Genomic DNA, 18,700 nt, shown 5'->3' on the forward strand with positions numbered 1-18,700 from the left:
CGTGTGTTTGGGGAAACCAAGCACATTCAAAGCACTCAATGTAAGCTACATTTGATGACCTTCTAATACTGCCCTTTGACCCAGTATCACCTTGGTCGTCCATCCTCCCTGGATCCCCCTGCCTTCCCTGTTGATGGAGTAGTAAAGAAGCATGCCAGGTGGTTGAGATGATTTCTGCAATGTTTGGCACACTGTGGGCAACAGTCAAGGCAAAACTGTGACCCTGATGACCCCTCTCGCCCCTCGTTCAGCTTTACTCGTTTCTCCTGGGGCCCGCGTGTGGTCCTAGGATGCCCTGATCTCCCCACCATGTCCTTCTCCAGCCTGAGACCACAGTCACTGATGGTGCTCTGAGTTTTGATATAATGAAGTTTCCCAAACTCTTCTGATCCTAAGAATCCCCTAGGATGCTCTTCTCATGATTCTGAGGCAGTAGGTTTGGAGTGGAGCACATTTAACCAAGTTCCCAGGGATTCTTGCGGTCACATGAGTCTGAGATACAAGGATTTAATAGATATGAAAGTAGAAAGATGCCCTGGAGACGATTTAAACCAGTCGTTCTCAAAGTGTGGCTTTCCAAACAACAGCATCAACGCTACCTGTTAGAAATGCAGAACGTTGGCCCTATATTGAATAGAAACTCCGGAGGGGCAGCCAGCGATGCCTGTTGTAACAGGCCCTGCAGATGATTCTCCTGTGGGGTAAAGTTCCAGGCCACTGATGCAGACGGTCCTCTCCTGTGTCCTCCGTCTACAGAGGAGGAATGTTGGCACACTCTCTCCTTTGGGACCTTGGGTGTTGAGGTTGGAGAGGGGCACGTGCTATACCCCTAGATGAGTGTGGACAGGGTAGGAAGAGAGATGGTAGGGGCCATTGAGGATGGGGCATCCGTGAGCACGGTCCTCAGCTCCCTCTTCCTACTCCCTCAGTGAGGGGTCTTGTCTGTGCAGATAGGACTCATGACTGCTCAGGGGCCTGCTGAAAGACCCAGGCTTCTGAAGAGCCAGGTCCCCGTGGTCACCGGAGTCTGGGTGTTACTAGTAACCCTCCACCTAAGAAATCCCCTGAGAACCCAGACACCAACAAGCCCCAGTTCCCTCCAGAAAAGGACGTGTTTTACTCTTGAAGAAGTTTCAGCTCTGCTTTCGGTGGTTAGTCTCTGCTCGTTCTCAGGGTGGTTGGTGAAAGTCTCTTCTAGTCAGAGCTGCAGACAGACCATCTGGAATTGTAGCCCGCGGGCGGATATTGCTGTGGTCTGCGCGCACGCCTCCCCCGTCCCTCTGGTGGGAAGGAATGCGTCTCAGCAGGCAGTTTAGACTTCCCTCATATGTGTGCAAAACCAGTGTCCCCAGACCTCAGTCATGGACTACAGTTTGCACAGTGTTTTCATTATCCAAGTACAACATTGCTATCATTTATTTAATATTTTTCATTTCCTCAGAAAAAGAAACTCTTTAGTTTCGAATAGTTTTAAATTTATACAAAAACTTGTAAAGATAGTACAGAGATTTCCCATATGCCCCACATCTAGTTTCCTCTATTATTGACTTTTATATTGGTACGTTATATGTGTCACAATTAATGAACCAATATTGATACATTATCATTAACCAAAGTCCATACTTTATTCCGATTTCCTCAGTTTTGACCTAGCCCTGTTTTCTGTTTCTTGATCCCATCTAGGACACCATATTAAATTTACTCATCCCGTTATATCTGGGTCCTCACCCAGACCTACTGAACAGTGGACCAACGCGAAATGACGATACTCTGGCTACTGCTGTTGCTGTGAGTGTTAGAGCCCTTTGTCTCTGACCTGGGAGTCTCCTGTCTCCTGCCAGCATCTAAGAAACTTTGACGGGCTGACTCGTTAGCTTCCAAGAAGGGTAAAGTACCAAACCTCTTACTGTTCTTGACAACTTGTTTGTTGTACAATTGAAGTATGAAAAAGAATATGGAATATTTCAAATTCAGAAATATTTAAAATAATTCACTTTTAGTTGTAAAAGCCATCTTAAAAGTGATTGTTAAAAGTTGCCAGACGTATAAACAGAATAATAAGGTTCGTGAATTGAACTTTGAAGACTCAAAACATAACAAAGGATTTGAATTTGTAGCTTCCATAATTCAATTTTAAAAAATCAACATCCCCTAAGTAATTTTTTTCTGGCACCAAAGCCCCTGTTAAGGATGCCATAAAACTCGTTTAGATAGTACTGAACTGTGATCTTGAGTTGCCATCATGTTAGAACCCATCCTAGAAATGAATTTACCTGGAGTGTTTATGGCCGAGAATGACGAGCTCTGCTGCCCTCAGGGGTATGTGCCTTTTAGCATGAGACAAACAGCTTTACCCAAAGAATCATAGAATTTGGGTGCCGATGCAGGACCAGGACCCTTCAAGTCAAGTTATGAGGCAGGCACCTATTTTGCAGATTCAAAGAATAAAGCAAAGGCCTCATACCATGGTCTCTGCGGAATCCTCAGGACCTACAATTGGCAAATAAATCAGTGCTCGTTAAATCGTGTTAAATGATTGTGGTGGAATGAATAAATCATTTTCATTGATTGAACAAGAGGAAGCCATGATGAGATTTCGGCTTTAGAAGATCACTCAGCTGTCACATGAAAATTAGATGAGAGGAGGCACCACCCAATGGGAGACCAAGCAGGACGCCGGGGGGCAAGTGGACTTGGCGGCAGACACACAGTCAGGGCTTCCAGGGTTTTGGAGCAAAATCCTACCCTCTTCAGCAAGTAACTAGTCTGGTTCTGGAGAGCAGCTACAGGCTTGTTGCCTGGCTCTGAGGGAAGCTGCAAGCCTGACCACGAGGGGCTGCGGACCATGGGACCCGAGCTTCCCATGTCTGATGGTGTCCTCTGGACCATTGGGCAGTGAGGCAGGAGGGGCTTAGCCAAGACTGGACCCAAATGTGTTCTCAGAATACAGATAGCTGCAGGACCTCGAGAATCAACAGACGAGATGAGCCCTCTGAGGTTGTGTGACCCACTCAGCCTCTTTCCAGACTCGCCAGTGTTTTCTCAATGCACCCCTGCGGTCTGGAGGGGGGGTCACTCTTCCTGGCCCACGGGCACGAGCTTCCTCTCGCTGAGGCCGACCTGGCTCCTGCCGGTCTGAGTGCCCAGGAGCCAACGTCAGCCAGCAGCCTGTGAACACCGTGTACGTCACATGTGTTGGAGGGGGCACTGATCTGTCCCCATGGAGTAATCACATCAAGCTGTGGCCCAGCGTGCTCCTGTCCGGCCAGCACCTGTGGACTGACTGAGGGTCTCACTCGCCATGGTTTCGCCACACTGCACTGCTTCTGACAAAAGAACCCGAACTTCGTTGGCTGCGGGTCTGTTGGCTTCTAGACAGTTACTGAGGCAGCGGGTAGGTACTCTCACACTGCTTCTCTGGACACAGGTGTCCAGGCTGACATATTTCCTGTCTTGTAGGGTTGACACACCTCTCTCTATGTCATTTGAATGGAGGGACTTAGAGGCCGCCTCAAAAAAACCAGCTTAGGTGGATGGCGGCACCCTGAGTGTGCCCTTTGCGAGGCTGCTTCTCCTGGTTGGCTGGGGGTGTGAACACGCCTTTGAGAAAGGCCTGAGCAACAGTCTCATCTCCTGCAGCTTGGCGTGTAGATCAGCCGGCTTTTCAAACCTCAGAAGCCTCACTTTTCTGAATGCTCTCTGTTTTCTTCTGTCTCTGCTGCAAACGCCCTGAGCTAACGTCCTCGGCCAGTCTTCTTCTATTTTGTATGTGAGCTGCTGCCACAGCACGGCCGCGGATGAGTGGTGTGAGTCCATGCCCAGGAATCGAACCCAGGCCGCCAAAGCTGAGCATGCCAAACTTGACCACTAGGCCACCAGGGCTGGCCTGTTAGTTTGTCACTTTTTTAAAGGCTTTCCTACAGATGACAAAGAGCAGCCACATTGTGACTCTTTCCAGTAGCTTCCTCTGGAGAAACAGAGGAAGTGGGCTGTGGTCCAGTTATTGTGGATTATCTTCCTACCAAATGTTTTGTGACCACCGGAGAGGAGTCGTCAACCGTCCAGCCTGGCTGGCGTGCTGCGCCTCCTTCACTGCAGCTTTCCCATCACCGTGAGGCCGTGTTTTGTGCTCTAGTTACAGCAGCACCAGCCCATTTCTGTATCATCAGGGCAGGCGCTGGGCCTCCGTAAAGAGAATGCAGATGTCCTGGTTTAAATAGGACAGATGTTTATTTCTCTCTCACAGGACGGTGCAGGCTGAGAAGTGGGCTCTGCTCCATGAAGTCATTCAGGGAACCATTGGAGTAAAGGGGCACAATCATCTTCAACACATAGCTTCCTAAGGCTGCCCCAGAAATAGGAAAGGGGGAGCAATTCAAAAGCAGGCCTCTTCAAGAGGATGAGCTGCAGTTATGCACATCGATTTCATTCATTTCCAGTTGGTGAAGACTTGGGGACAGGACTCCACCTAGCTAGCTGCATGGAAGTTTGACAAGCGTCATCTCAGGCCGGGCAGCCCATCTAAGGAAAAGAGGGAGAACAATTTGGGGCCATGACCAACAATCTGCCATGGTTGGCATCCGGCTCCACCTTATTCTTCATAATGTTTATGTAGTCGATGATGGAGCAGATTTACGATCATCTTTCAACCGTGGTGTATTTGTAGATGGTTCCAAATTTATTGCTATAATCAGCGCTCTTTCTGTATAAACATTTGCACCTTGTAATTTTGATGGCTGTGCCTGAACTGCTCTGAAGATGCTCTAATTTATCCCCATATTGAGGGCATTGCATGCACCTGCTTTCCCACAGGCTGACCAAGGGCAGCTCACCTAATCTTTTAGTCTTTAAGAATTTATTTAAAAAGTGGTGTTCTATTTCATTTTGCATTTCTTTAATTATGTTGAGCACATTTTCCTTTCTTTATAAACCAATTTTATTTCCTTTTCTGTATCTGCCAATTCTAAATCTGTGCCATTTTTCTGTTGAGTTTTTGATATGTTGTTATAAATTTTACGAACACCTTATAAATGCATAATGCGTTTCCAAATACAGTGTTCCTGGGCCACACTCTCTACCAGGATGGGCAAACTGTGGCTTGTGGGCCAAGTCCGCCCTATAGCTGAAGTCCCACAGGACACAGGAATGCTCACTCTCTCCCGTGTTGTCTCTGGCTGCTTCTGTGCTGCGGGAGAGCTGCTGTGACTGTTGGGGAAGCAAAGCTTTGCCTCTGCCCGTCTTGGGTTTTCAGCTGGACCCTTTAACAAAAAGGCAGATTAACAAGAGAAAACAGTTTATTAACACATGCAGTGCACACTGTGCAGGAGAAACTCAAATGAAAAGTAATGGTGGTTTAGAATTCCAGCTCAGACAGCATCCTCTCGACACATCTGTAGGGACAGGATGGGACAAAGGGAAGCAGTTCTCGGCTTCCAAAGGTGGCAAACTGTGGGAAGGTAAATATCCTGGAGGAAGCAAAGGGAGGAAGGTTTGTGAGCAGATGTCTCTGGGCTGATAAGAGTCTGTCTGCAGTAAAAGGAGGATTTATATCCTGCCTTCAGGCAGAAAGGGGGAAAGTAGAGAGAACTTTTCCTGCATTTGCTGCTTCTTAATTGCCTTCAGCTCAAATGATTTTTATGTCCTCATAGGCTGAGGCCACCTTATAAACAATTTTCACTCATTTCATCATGGGAAGCGCAGGTCCCTGCCTCTTAGGAAGACGCTCAGTTTTTGAGCTGTGTCTTTCTTCAAATGCAGTAGCCTTTAAGTTTTGTGATGCTGGCCGTCCATTTTGGGATGTAGACATCGACTGCTGATATTTTTAAAAATGTAAGTATTTGTCACTAGTATTTTATTAAAGTAAGTAACTGTAATTAGTAGGAGTTCTCCCTTCCTGGAGAAGGAGAGACGGAACCTGCTGGGCAGCTTTGCTTGTTAGGACTTTTGGTGAACTATCCTTTTGAAAGCAGTTCTCTGACCATCCTGGTAACTGACCTTCCTGGGTCCCCACGGTGCAAGTAACAGGGACCTGCCTCTCTGACCGTGGGAACTCAGCCCAGCTGCCAGCCCTTCCTGTTCTCCATAAAGGTCCTGCACCCCTGGGACTGTCTGGCTCGCCCATGTATTTTTGTTCTCTTTCCTGTTTCTGCAGATAGAAACAAATCCATGTGCTTCATAGAAGGAAAAAATCTCCTTGAATCTTGGCATTTGCCTATATTTAAAAGTCAACAAAAATTAAAATAACGTATTCCTTTTATTTTTCTTTAGTATTATAACTAATTTTTGTGCATTTTATACTGACTTTTCTCTTTCGAATTTTTTTTAAAGATTGCCCCTGAGATAACATCTGTCGCCAATCTTCTTTTTTTTTTTCTGGCTTCTTCTCCCCAAAGCCCCCCAGTACATAGTTGTATATTGTAGTTGTAGGTCCTTCTAGCTCTGCCATGTGGGACGCCACCTCAGCATGGCCTGATGAGTGGTGCTAGATACACGCTGAGGATCTGAAAGGGCAAAATCCTGGGCTGCTGAAGTGGAGTGCGTGATCTTGACCACTCAACCAAAGGCCAGCCCCTCTTTTGATCTTTTTTTAGAACCCATTCTCAAATAGGCCTGACTTGGCTGCTGGAACCCCCTAAGACTGCCTTCCACTTCATCCTTTTAGCTCCGACCCTGGGACAAAAATAGGATGTTCCAGATCCATCTTGACATTTTTTCTGTCATAAGCTATAGGATTCTTCAAAGAGTCTTATATCTGTGCATTGGAGATGAGCCTTAGAGACCAGACTCTGAGGGCGGAGGGTGCGTACAAGAGTTGTGAAGAGCGAGGGTACCGTTACCACTACTGTTGACTGAACAAGGAGTGAAGGTGTTATTAAGGTTAGGGTTTCACATTAAACTTTCAAATTTTGTCATATTGTTATACCTCACTTTTGTTATAATAAATGGTTTCATGGGCCACTAAGATGTCCTTTTACAGCCACAAAGTGTGGAACTCAGTAAAGGGGGAGTATCTCCTTTCCTTTAGGGATTTGTGAGCTCCTGTATCTTGGACATTTGGAGAGAAAGGTGTGTGTCTGTGTCTGTGTGTGCACGTGTGTGCATGTGCGTGTGTGTGCTCGTGTGTATGTGCATATGTGTGTGTCCGTGCATGCACACATGTGTGTGCATGTGTATGTTCATGTGTGTGTGCGTGTGTATGTGTATATGTATGTGTATGTGTGTGTGTGTTGGGAGGAGGGGAGGGCGATGGGCTGAGACTCAATCTAAGACAGGTATGATTCTCTCAAACATTCTTGAACCTTTTGACATAAAGAAAAAGTTTTATTTTCTCCTCTCTCTTGATGTGGATTAGGTTTAGAGTAGACGGTGTTGCTCTTGAGTGTGTTGGTTTTGGAAGTGTTCTAACTTGAGTCAAAGGGACAAACATCATTGCTTTCTTTCTGTTTGGAAACATAATTCTCATTCCTCAGAAAGTGAAACCTACTCCCTCATGACGGCTGCCTCACACACTAGAGAGAAGCGTACATCGAGGGCTCTGCGAGTCCAGGCGGGTGGTCCAGGCCCGGCACGGCGGCGCAGTGACCTCTCAGGGATCCAGGCTCACTCCGTCTTTCCACTTTGCATCCTCCTGCACAGAGGTGTTTGTCCTTGTTGCCTCATGATTACAAGAGACCTTCTGCACCTCCCTGGCTCACGTCCACACTGCCATCAGCAACGAGGAAGAAGAGGGTCAAGCTGTGGCAGTCTCTGTTTAATACCATAACAAAGAGTCATCCTGAAAGTTCCACCCAGCATGGATGGAGGAAACAGAGAGAAGTGGATGAATTCAAGAAATGTTTAGAAGGGAACATTAATAAGACTTGGAAATGGATTAGGTATGAGGATGAGAGGGGGAGGCGACAAGGATGGCGCTGAGGTTTCTGGTCTGGGTACCAGGGAGCTGTCAGCACCGTTCACTCAGAGAATGGCGGAAGAGCCTTGGGTTACGGGGGAAGATCATGAGTTTGGTTTGGATGTGCTGAGCATGAGATGCCTTTAAAACATCCTGAAAGAGACGTCACGTGGACAGTTGGGTGCATTTGCTCTGCTCCTTCCCCCTTAAAGCGGGTTCTTTTGTCAGAAGCAGTGCAGTGTGGCAAAACCATGGTGAGTGAGACCCTCAGTCAGTCCACAGGTGCTGGCCAGACAGGAGCACGCTGGGCCACAGCTTGATGTGTCTACTCTGTTGGGGACAAATCAGTGCCCCCTCCAACACATGTGACACACACGGTGTTCACAGGCTGCTGGCTGCTGGGCACTCAGATCAGCAGGAGCCAGGTCAGCCTCAGTGAGAGGATTTGTTAAATCTGGTGCAGGTGAGGAGATTTGGAAATAAAGTAAACACACAAAACGGTCGAAAGCGTGACAATTACAGTGAAAGAAAACGAAGTCTTGTGATACGTAGCAACACGGGGTGGGGAGACTTCTTCCAGGCAGGTAACCAAGGAGGGCCTGTCAAGGAGACAGGAGATGACATGAGGCTGAAACCTGCAGGAGAGGAGCAACCAGGTGAGATGAGAGGCAGGACATGCAGGGTGGGACATGGTGCCATCCCTTCTGTTGCTCTGCAGGCTGTGGGCCGAAGTCCAGTAAACTCCAGGGCCATGCAGGGACTCTGCAGTCTTCGCCTCTGCGTCAGTTGGGGGTTAGGTTCTGCTATGAGGAGCAGAGACCCACCTCCAATGGCTTAAACAAATTGGAAACTGAAACTGCTCTCTGGAAATTTTGGCTCCTTGTGCCACAGTGTGAACACGCCAAAAGGGGGTAACTGATAGCCTGGGGCAATTGATTCTGACTTTCAAGGATAAATATAATTGCTCTTTCCAATGCAGTCCCGGAGGAATATATCCGGAGCCCAAGACATCCTCCGGGGTTCTTCCCAGTGCTTCCGTATCCACTGGTAAGTGTTAACGACCGGCTGCTGGAACGATATTCACATGCGTCTCTGAAGCCCCAGGAATGAAGGTCTGGCTGGGCCACCTGTTGTGGGTCCTCATCAACCCCACGAAACGGATAAAGACAAAAAGAACACGGAGCGAGTATTAGAGGAGGGGATCGTGATTACCCACTGCGGTGTCATCTCCAGTTTCAGAAAGACGATTGTAGAATGTTTCCCTGGGTTTTTCTTTCTCTGTCACCAAAGTTGACAAAGTTGAAATATTACAATTACCAATGCATCCTAAAAAAGCGATGAGAAAAGGGATAGAGAAGAAAAGGAAATGTTAAAAATAAATATACATTTTATTTAAAGTATGCATGTACATTAAATTAAATACACATACATTAAAATATACATACATATTTATTTTTTAAATTTCCTTTTTTCCATCCCTTTCCTCGTTGCTTTTTACGGGATGTGTTGGCAGTTGTTAGTTTTCAACTTTGTCCACACAATACGGTGAATCGGTTATTCTGGGTCATAACAGCCAATAGCTGAGCTGCTTGTGCCGCAGCCTGGACGGGCTAGAGAGCCGTCTTCTGTTCCGGGTCAAACTCAGACGTGGCAGTTTTCCAATTCGTCTAGTAAATGCTTGGGAATAGTCAACTGAATGTTGCCTCCAAACCCTGAAGAGGCCCGCCAAGTGACCTCCTTCTTATGGTAGGGGGTGAAAAAGACGGCAAGACGCTCCTTAATTCAGAGGGTACGTCACAACCTGCTGGACCTCTGAACACGATTCATCAGGCCCCTGAATTTTGTGGAATTTGTTTCCCACCCTCTGACACACACGTATTTTACCAAATCATATTGGGTGAGGGTTACCTCTGGCTCTGCAGCTCCTCTCAGCCAGTATCCTCCATACAGCGGGCCAGTGCGATGTCCTATGAAACAAAGAATGCCCCATGGGACAAAGTCCCACGGAAGAATGTCCCCTGGGAGGATGTCCTATGGGATGTACTGAACTCCGGTTCCCCACCACCGTGGTGATGTGCTTCTGAGGTGAGAGACTGGAGGTGTATTTCGGACATTCTCTAGTGATTAGAACAGAGAGAAATAGATGTGCTGGGTCAAAAGCTGTATACTGGCCTGTGCTGATTTTCTCCAGCAAAAAGACTGGTATTGCAACGGTGGTTGTAACAGGAGTTACTACTCTTCATCGTTCTTTCTCCAAGACCCAACCTGCTTTCTGCAGAGGCCAAAGAAAGCTAGTGGGATGGGTATGTGGGTACAAGGTGATAATAAAAATCAAACCAACTTGTAGTTACTTGCATTAATGTTTTTAAATCCTCTACAGACAATGCACGCCTTCACTCCCTAAAGCCTTGAATTCATGGGACCGTGAATTCCAGGGGACCTCACGGGAGAGCTCATCAAGCATCAGCTGCCAGAGTCGTATCTCTTAGCTACATTTTCATGGCCCTAAGCTCCAACAAAGCTAGATAACACTCCAAAATTTTCTTCCTTCCTCTAGAGGTCTGTTGTTTGCAATTAATGATGGTATCAATTTGTGTAGTAGTCAGGTCTCTTAGTTACAAGCAACAGAAACCAAATCTGGGCAATTTAAACACAAAAAAGAAATGTATTAAAAGGATGCCAATTAAAGAAAAGCAATTTAAAACCAAAATCAGGAACCAAACCAGCTCTAACATTTTGCTAGTTCCCTCACTATAATAAATGATTAACACATGCTCGCTTCGTAAGCATGGGAGCTACAGCTCAACTATTTGAATATTGCAGTTTGACCAGTTTTGTAGATTCCACAGAGATGTCTCAGTGGGTCATCTTCTAAAACCAGTTACGTGCCCTGCCTGAGACAACACCGTGCGGTCTGTGCAGCACCAGGTGTGTCTTTCCTTGGCTCCTGCAGAGAAGCCCTAGCAGGAGACCCTCAGCTCTGCCAACTGTTTCCGTCGTCTTTTACCCCGAGTCTGTGTTTCTGTTTTTGTTTCTGCTTCTGGGTCATGTCAATCAGCCCATCTGTGCCTTGTTAGGGCCATGCCCCTTGCTCATCGGTGTTCAGGTGTCCAGAGACAAGCATGTTCCAGGTGAGTCTCCACAGATGTGGCTCTGTGCACACGTGAGTCTGGCTTGTGCACGGCTGCTGTGACATTCTCTGTTGGTGGCAGCACTGGTCGGGGATTTCGTCTCCACACTGACCTCTTGGTGATCTCTGTTGGGATGATCAGGATCTATTCTTCCTTGAGATATATATATATATGTTTTGATATAAAATATAAATGTATATTTTACAATAAATATATATATTTGCTTTATTGGTCTGCTAAAATACTAGTGTATGATAACAGTTCTTAAGGACCCCTCTTCCAGAGTTCTACGTGAAAGAGAAGTTACTTACTTTGTTTAAAAGTTAGAATTACTCTACGTGGTTGAGAGCATCTTAGAAACAGTGGTGGCAGAACATATGGACGTGGATGCAAGGAAGCGGGGTGAGTTGTCCTCTTCGCTTTGGAAGAGCAGAGCAGACAGAGGAAATATGGGTCAAAGGTTCTAGGTTTGCAGAAAGAAATTTCGTTTGCCTGGGATTATAATACCTGCAAATAATGAGGCTGAATGGAAGCAATGAAGTGTGTTAGAACTCTGGCAAAGGTGGTTTAATTTTGATGAGTTTATTCATGAGATTTTTTTAACATTGGCACCTGAGCTAACATCTGTTGTCAATCTTCTTTTTCCCCTCTTCTCCCCAAAGCCCCCTAGTCATAAGATTTTTTAAAAAACAATCAAACTTAGGAATCTTTTACCTCTAAATATTTTCCCCCATTAAAATGACACATTGGCCTTGTCGTGCTTAGTCTGCTCTTATCAACAGATGTAGTAAAAGTTCTTGACTTACCTTCTATGTAATCTCGAGTGGCAGAGACTCTGTGTCTTACCAGAGTAGCTTTCTGTGCTTTTGTGCTGACGTTATGCTTTTGATTATTAAACAAGCAAGTGACCAATAAAAGTTACTTCTGAATGAGCTAAGAATTCTTACAATTGTGTTACCTTCTGTGCGTTGCGTTTTAAGTGCCATCTGATCACTCCTCAACAGGTGGCCAAACTCCCTGCTCTGGTCAGTCTCTAGTCGCTGCTCATTAGCACCTGTGTTACTGGGCCAAGTGACTATCCTCCAGGGTTAATTATTTCAGTTTTGCCCTCCCCTCATCAGATCTCGGATTCAGAGAAAGCTTTTTCAAGATGTTTTGCACCTGTACAAACTTTGTGCTTTCCCAGAGGTCCTCCAAATGGAAGACCAATTTCTTATGTGTTTACATATTTAACTTTATTTTAAAAGAGATGTTAAAAATAACTAGCTCTGGTATGGTCCGTATTTCTTAATTAGTTCAACAATATTGTAGGAGCTGCATGGGAAAAGCTGTCAAATCTGAGAAAGGCTCAGCCTTTCCTGGGTTAGTTCTGTGTTGGTCAAGAGTTACAGCAAATATGTCTCAGAGCTTGCACAACTTTACACAATAGACTGGAAGGTCCTGGAAATCTGCTAATACTCTGGCTGTCTGTAAGCTATTCTGACCTTCAGGGGAAACATTGCGCAAATCCTCGTAAAGTAATCGTGTATTATGCCCTAGTAGACAAATGGTCTCAGCCTTCCTCCCGTATTTGCACAGTGTCTCCTGTAAGCTACAACTCTAGAAATGGATCTTTAACAAAAAGGGTGGTTTCAGAGACTTAGTGGAAAGGACTCAAGGTCTGTTGTTACCTCAAAGACTGGTTGTGCATACACAGCTTCTGAGCTGACATTGCTTAGACAACTGTTGGGTTATACCACAGGTCAGGATGTCCAGGACTCTTTCAGTCCAGAAACGGATGAAGTCATGAACACATCCTATTCCACAATATCTAGTGGAGCAAGAGTTAATTAAGCAAAACACAAGGAACTGATGAGAAATATCTGATTTGTTGACTGAATGATGTTAGTACTAGTTTCAATGTTATATTTTGATAGGTACATGCTAGATACTGCTACTTAATTCACCTCTAACTCTTCTTTCTATAATCCTAATTTAGTGGAAAATTTAAAAAGGGTATCTTATTCTTATTCACCCCTCAGAATCAGGAGGACCTTGAAGAGAGAGGAATTCACCCACGTATATAGTGACTGCAGGTAAAATCTGGTGAAGATAAATTTCTTGCGTTTGGTTCTCTAACCTTGGAATAGAAGAATGATTTAAAAATATCTTTGGAGTGGTGGAGACTGTTGAAAATACAATTTCTACACATCTTCAGCCAGAAGTCAATCTTCTGGCTTAGAGATGCTTAAGTAGATATAGCCCTAGATTTGCTGATTAGACCACAAGTTTGCTTCCATGTGTTAGATGATGCTTCTCGCTGCATCTGTGTAAGCGTTTCAGGCTAAAACACAGGTTAATTGGTGATAACAATGAAGGAACCATTAATAAAAAAAGTATCCATAACTTGTAAAGGGAAAAGAATGACTACAAGTCCTTTCATTGTCAAGCAGGCCCCACCTTGACCCCTAATTGGTATTTACTAGGATTTTACAGGTCCAGATAGATGTTAACTTTTAGAAAATGGAATAACATGTAAATTATTCTCTATAGAGCAATGCAAATGATGTTTTCCCTGTAGAAATGTAAATGATTTCTAGTAGAACAGATAAACCTAGAGGTTATAGTTTCATTGACCTGTAGAACATTAACCAGGTTTGTATCTAAATTAGCATTCTTTCTTCCAATGACTACGAACACCTCTGCCTCTCCTACAATCCTCTGAGTCAGCTTTACCATTCTTCTGGTTCCTTCATTCACGAGTTAAATGTTTTATCCATGTTCACTTAGAGAGACACACATAGACACACGGCACACACATAATGACACACAATTAAATACCCACAAGTATGGCTAAAACTAAAAATATTAACAATACTAAATATTTACAAGGAGGTAGAACAACTAGAATTCTCTTATATTGCTGGTGGGAATAGAAATTGAAACAATTACGTTGGAAAAATGGGTTTGTCACTACCCACTAAAGCTAAACATACTTAAACCCAATGATCTACTCCTGGGTATATATCCAAAAGAAGTCCATGATTATGTCTCTGTGCCGCTCTCCCACCAACCTGGCCAGAATGGATTCTGCACAGGACGGCTTGCTTGTGACCAAGCTTTCATCTCAAAGTCTGGCACAAGGACACCAGAGTGGCAGAGTCTCAGTACTTGCTCCTTAGCTGCAAGGGAGCTTTGGAGAGACAGCACCTGCTACGACTTCATAAACTGGAGGGGTTCCTCAAACATAAGGTGGGGGTTCTCATATGAAGCATCTCGAAAGCATGACAAATGTACAGGGGAGGTAATTCAGTTAGTCTGCAAATACTGAAAGCATGCTCATGCTGTCTAGCCATGGTGCTGGTGAGGGAACCCTTGGGCTACTTTCCTCTTAGATTAATTGTTTTTCCTCACTTCCTTGCAGGAAGGGAAAGGAATTTGTGCCTATTGGGGGAGAAGCTGCTGAGCGATTACGTTCAGATCTTAGTAGTAGATTAATTCTTTTCCTTCCTGACCAAGATGGGCGCGCTTTTCCTTTTATAGCTTTATGAAAAGCAAGAGTAATGATCCCACCTACCTTTTCCTTGAAGAGATTTATTAATTTTAGTAATGAACTTGAACCATCAGAATCTACTTAAATTCTTGGTGGTGGGTCCAGCTTCCTACAGCTCCATTCTTGCCACTGTTGCAAAACTATTGTGGCCCTGGGGTGTAGTTACATCAAAAACAAGAACAAAATGAACTTGGAGGCTATTGTTCTGAAGGGGAGTTGACAAGCAATTGTGTCTGGAAACGTTCCTCTTCACTAAAGTTATTTTGAGACAACCAAAAATAACAGATTAATCTTAAACAGTGCAAAATGTTCTCCACACAAATATGGAGGATAGTGGTGACGTCAGGCATTTAAACAGAGAAGAAAGCGTGTTCTTAGTGGACATTTAGATTAAGGATTCATCCAAAGAACCAATTCTGTTATAACTGCATTGAGAAGCAGAGCCATTTCTTTATTACAAAGCCCTGTCCTCAAAACAGTAAAGATGACATGATAGGAGCCCACAATGGGCGATGCCATGTTTGCGTGTGTGTGTGTGTGTGTGTGTGTGAGTGTGAGAGAGAGAGAGAGAGAGAGAGAGAGAGAGAGGAGAGAGAGGGCCGTAAGCAGTAGAAACTAAGACATCGTAGATGTGGTGTATGCAAGAGTTTTGTTCACTAGCACTGCGCTGGGCATGTATTAGGGTGTCAGGAAACATTTGTGACCTGAAGGACTTTTTGACCTTGAAGATTATATTAATAGATAAACAGGGAGATATCAGCCCTTGGGTTCTAGTATTCATATAGCCATGCAATTTCTGAAGAATATCAGATGGGACCTTGATTTGCTCTTGTAACAATGAGTAGGAACATAATTCCACATGTATTTAGTACCCAGGTAGCTGCGAATTAAGGCAAGTGGTATCACCAAGATGGGAATTTGTTGAACACACAAGACCTTGGCTGAGGGGGTCTGATAAAGCTTGACCAGAACAACACAGAGGCTTCAGTAGGGCTTTCTCGTGCTCAGACTGAATTAATTATATCATCTGTCGAATTTGTCTAGGATCTTTTGCTTGAAAGTGGTAGAAATTCTAGTCAAAGTAAAGTAAGGGGGGAAAACCAAGTTACTTGTTCACGTAAAGTCAAAGTTCAGAAGGTAGTCTGGTTTTCAGCTTGAATTCCATCAGAAATCTGCCTTTTTACACCTCTGCTCTGTTTCCCTTGTGTTGACTCCATTCTCGAGTGGGCTTTCTCCATCTGGTAGGAGGGTCGGTCATGGCAGCTCCAGCTTAGCTGATCCTTAGAGCACACGATCCCAGAGGAGGGAGAGGGGTTCTCTCCTCCACTCTTGTCATCAATATTGAAAAGAACAGATTGCCCTACCTGAGTTGAATCCTGTTAGGCGATTCTGCTGTGCATGTGTGTCGGGGGCTGGGGAGAGGCAGGAAAGACCCTTCTGTTAAGGTGACAAATAGGACAGGGAAGGACGACAGTGAGCAGAGCTCTGGGGGCCGTCACGTGGGAAGCTGGGGTGGGTGGGAAGAAAGGATGGCTGTGCAGAGCCACACAGCTGCTGACAGCCTCTCCTCACCACGTTTACGATTAGCAGCCTCGGGCACAGTATGATTCCAGGGGCAGCGTGAAGGGCCTTTCTGCCTGAAGGACATATTTCCATTGCACAATGTGTCTGGAATCAGTTTCACTCAGGGCAAAGCATTTTGTTCCAGATTAATCTTTTATACATCAAAAAACGTCCCAACTGGAAGTATCTGGCAGAACTGACTTATTCATGAGAGTGTCAGCCAAACATAACTGCTGCTTTCTGTGACCTGCTGGAGGTCAGAAAGGAGGATGGCGTAGGACTCCCAGGATGGGAAGCAGGGGCCGGGAGAGACAGCCTGTGCCCACAGCAGCCCAGGAGCTGTGGGTAAAGAGAGGCCAGCCATTGTCGAAGAAGAGCTGAAAGGGACTGAGGTCTTAGCTTAAAAAGCTAAGTCTGTATCTTTGGGGCATTGGGGTCAAGGTCCCTCTGCTTGGACAACCCCTGTTCTGTAGAGGTCATTTTTGGTGGTTCAGTCTTGGCAACATCAAACACTTGACTATGTGGTGAGTTTCGTCTTTGTTTAAACACAAAGGCCTACTTTTCTTTCCAGGGAACACGGTCCCAACCAGCAGGACAAAATAAACAAAAGAAAATCCATTGAAACAGTGAAAAAAAGACCCTAAAGGTCAACACTTGCTCTTAAATATATTGGCTGACATTAAAGAAAAAAATGTCCCAAAGTTCAACAAGGGAAACACATTTAAAAACGGAATTTTAACTAAGGTACTAAAGGGAAATCGGTGTGTGCAAACCCAGAGGAAGTTCCAGCGGGTCTGACGAACAGTGCATGAGCTGTGGCATTAGACAGACGCGGTTTCTGACCTCTTGGAGGCTCACTCGTGAAGTAGGTGACTAGCTATTTCATGAAAATGATGGCTCCCTGTGGGCCAGTGTGAGGTTAAAGAAATAACGCACGTGCACATGCAGCCCTCAGGCAGGCTGAAGGCCGCACCTGCTGAGGGATGTGCCTGAGAAATGAGGGTCACTTTGGACCCATGGCCAGTTCTCAGGATTGGGCTGAGATGGCTTGTCACCATTGGCTTGCTCCTTGTAGCAGGCAGGCCTCTAGCCAGGCTCGTGAGAGACCCGTGAGAGGGAAGCCAGGAGGTATCAGAGCCCTGTGAGAACCGAAAGGGCCTCTCCCCAGGGGGCCTTATCCTGAGCAGCTGGCAGTCGCCACCATCCTGTCTTCTTGGGGAAGTGAGGCATCTGGGAAGCCAACCCCCGCCGGGAGCTGTGTGTTCTCCTTCATTGACCATCTCTAGAAATTTCCATGTCTTTTACCATAAAAGGAAACTATACCTGTGTGTCCACTGGAATCTTTCCTTCGCTCTTGGCATCATCACGTGGACAGTCACTCAATATGTAAGCGCTTGGCACTAATTCTAGAAGCACAGGAGACGTTAGCGCCCCTCTGTAGCCCACTCTGTAGAGGACGAGCCATCTCAAGATGGGACAGGCCCACTGCTCACAGGGCGTCCCGGGTTCTCACAGTTCCTGTCATCACCTCCCCCTGCCTTGAGAACTCTCCAAAATTCCTTCTCGTCAACTTGCATATGTTCTTCCATGTTCCAATTTCACACCCTCTCTCCTTTTAAAGAAAATCTGGGGCAGGACTTCTGGACTTGACCATCAGCCAAGGAGAACAAACTGTGCCTGTGTGGTGACCCTGAGTTGGAGGAAGAAACAACCATTCTAGACTAGCTCTCTGCTATCGAGTCAGAGATGCCCAAGACCTGGCCTCCACTTGCCTCCATCTCTGCATCTCTCTAAGGAACGGCTTGCTCTCCCACCAACCTGTGGAGGAAGATAAGGCAGCAGCTTGTACAAGATTGTAAGAAAAGCCCCCCTCCACCACCCTCCCCACTCCCCCCAGGCTCTCAGTGGTTCCACTCTTGATTCATTAACTTATCCAACAAATATCAACAGAGTGTCTGCCACGTGCTGCTTCTGCTCTAGATAATAAAGATACAGCTGTGAAAAAAAAGACAGCTCTGCCTTTCCGTTCCAGCGCAGGAGGGAAGACAAACAACAAGCAAGATGAACAAGCAAACGATGGTGTCTCAGGTGGTTTAAGTTGCCGACCTTACAAACAAAACAGCTGGTTATTTTACCAGTGAAAGGAGTTTATTCAGGAACAGCCAAATAATTGAAATTCTGGATATCCGTGCTGTGGCAGACCACAGGCAAATCCAACAAATTTTCCCTATAAAATAATGTTTTATAGGGAAAAAGGAGGAAATTGGGAGGGTTGTTTCGAAGGAAAGTCCGCTGGAGGAAAGCAGGCATTCAGGGTGGTGACGGCTTCTCATTGGCTGAGTCGCTGGGGTCCTAGATTTCTGTTTGGGATGCAATGGACATTTCTTCCTGTAATTGGCTATCTTCCCGTTGGCGACTTCTTTTTGTGGGGGTCTGTAATTGACTTTTTTGTGATTCACTTCCAGTGGTACTGGGTGGGAGCTCCCCCTTCTGGCCTCCTGACTTCATTTTAGATGAAGTTTCCCCTGATTAATTTTCAGAGTGCTACGGAGAAAAATGAGTGGTAGAGAGACTGCAGGGGTA

The 18,700-nt window shown here is 45.6% G+C and overlaps 1 long non-coding RNA gene across 1 annotated transcript; it reads left to right on the plus strand.

Moving 5' to 3' along the window:
* The first annotated feature begins 5,668 nt into the window (after nt 1–5,668).
* LOC139073436 (uncharacterized) lies at nt 5,669–10,555 on the plus strand. The gene is made up of 2 exons (XR_011522179.1): nt 5,669–5,829; nt 7,470–10,555. It is a non-coding gene; the product is annotated as an uncharacterized lncRNA (long non-coding RNA).
* Nucleotides 10,556–18,700: the final 8,145 nt, after the last annotated feature.

Source organism: Equus przewalskii, chromosome 9 (assembly GCF_037783145.1).
Source record: "Equus przewalskii isolate Varuska chromosome 9, EquPr2, whole genome shotgun sequence".
NCBI lineage: Eukaryota > Metazoa > Chordata > Mammalia > Perissodactyla > Equidae > Equus > Equus przewalskii.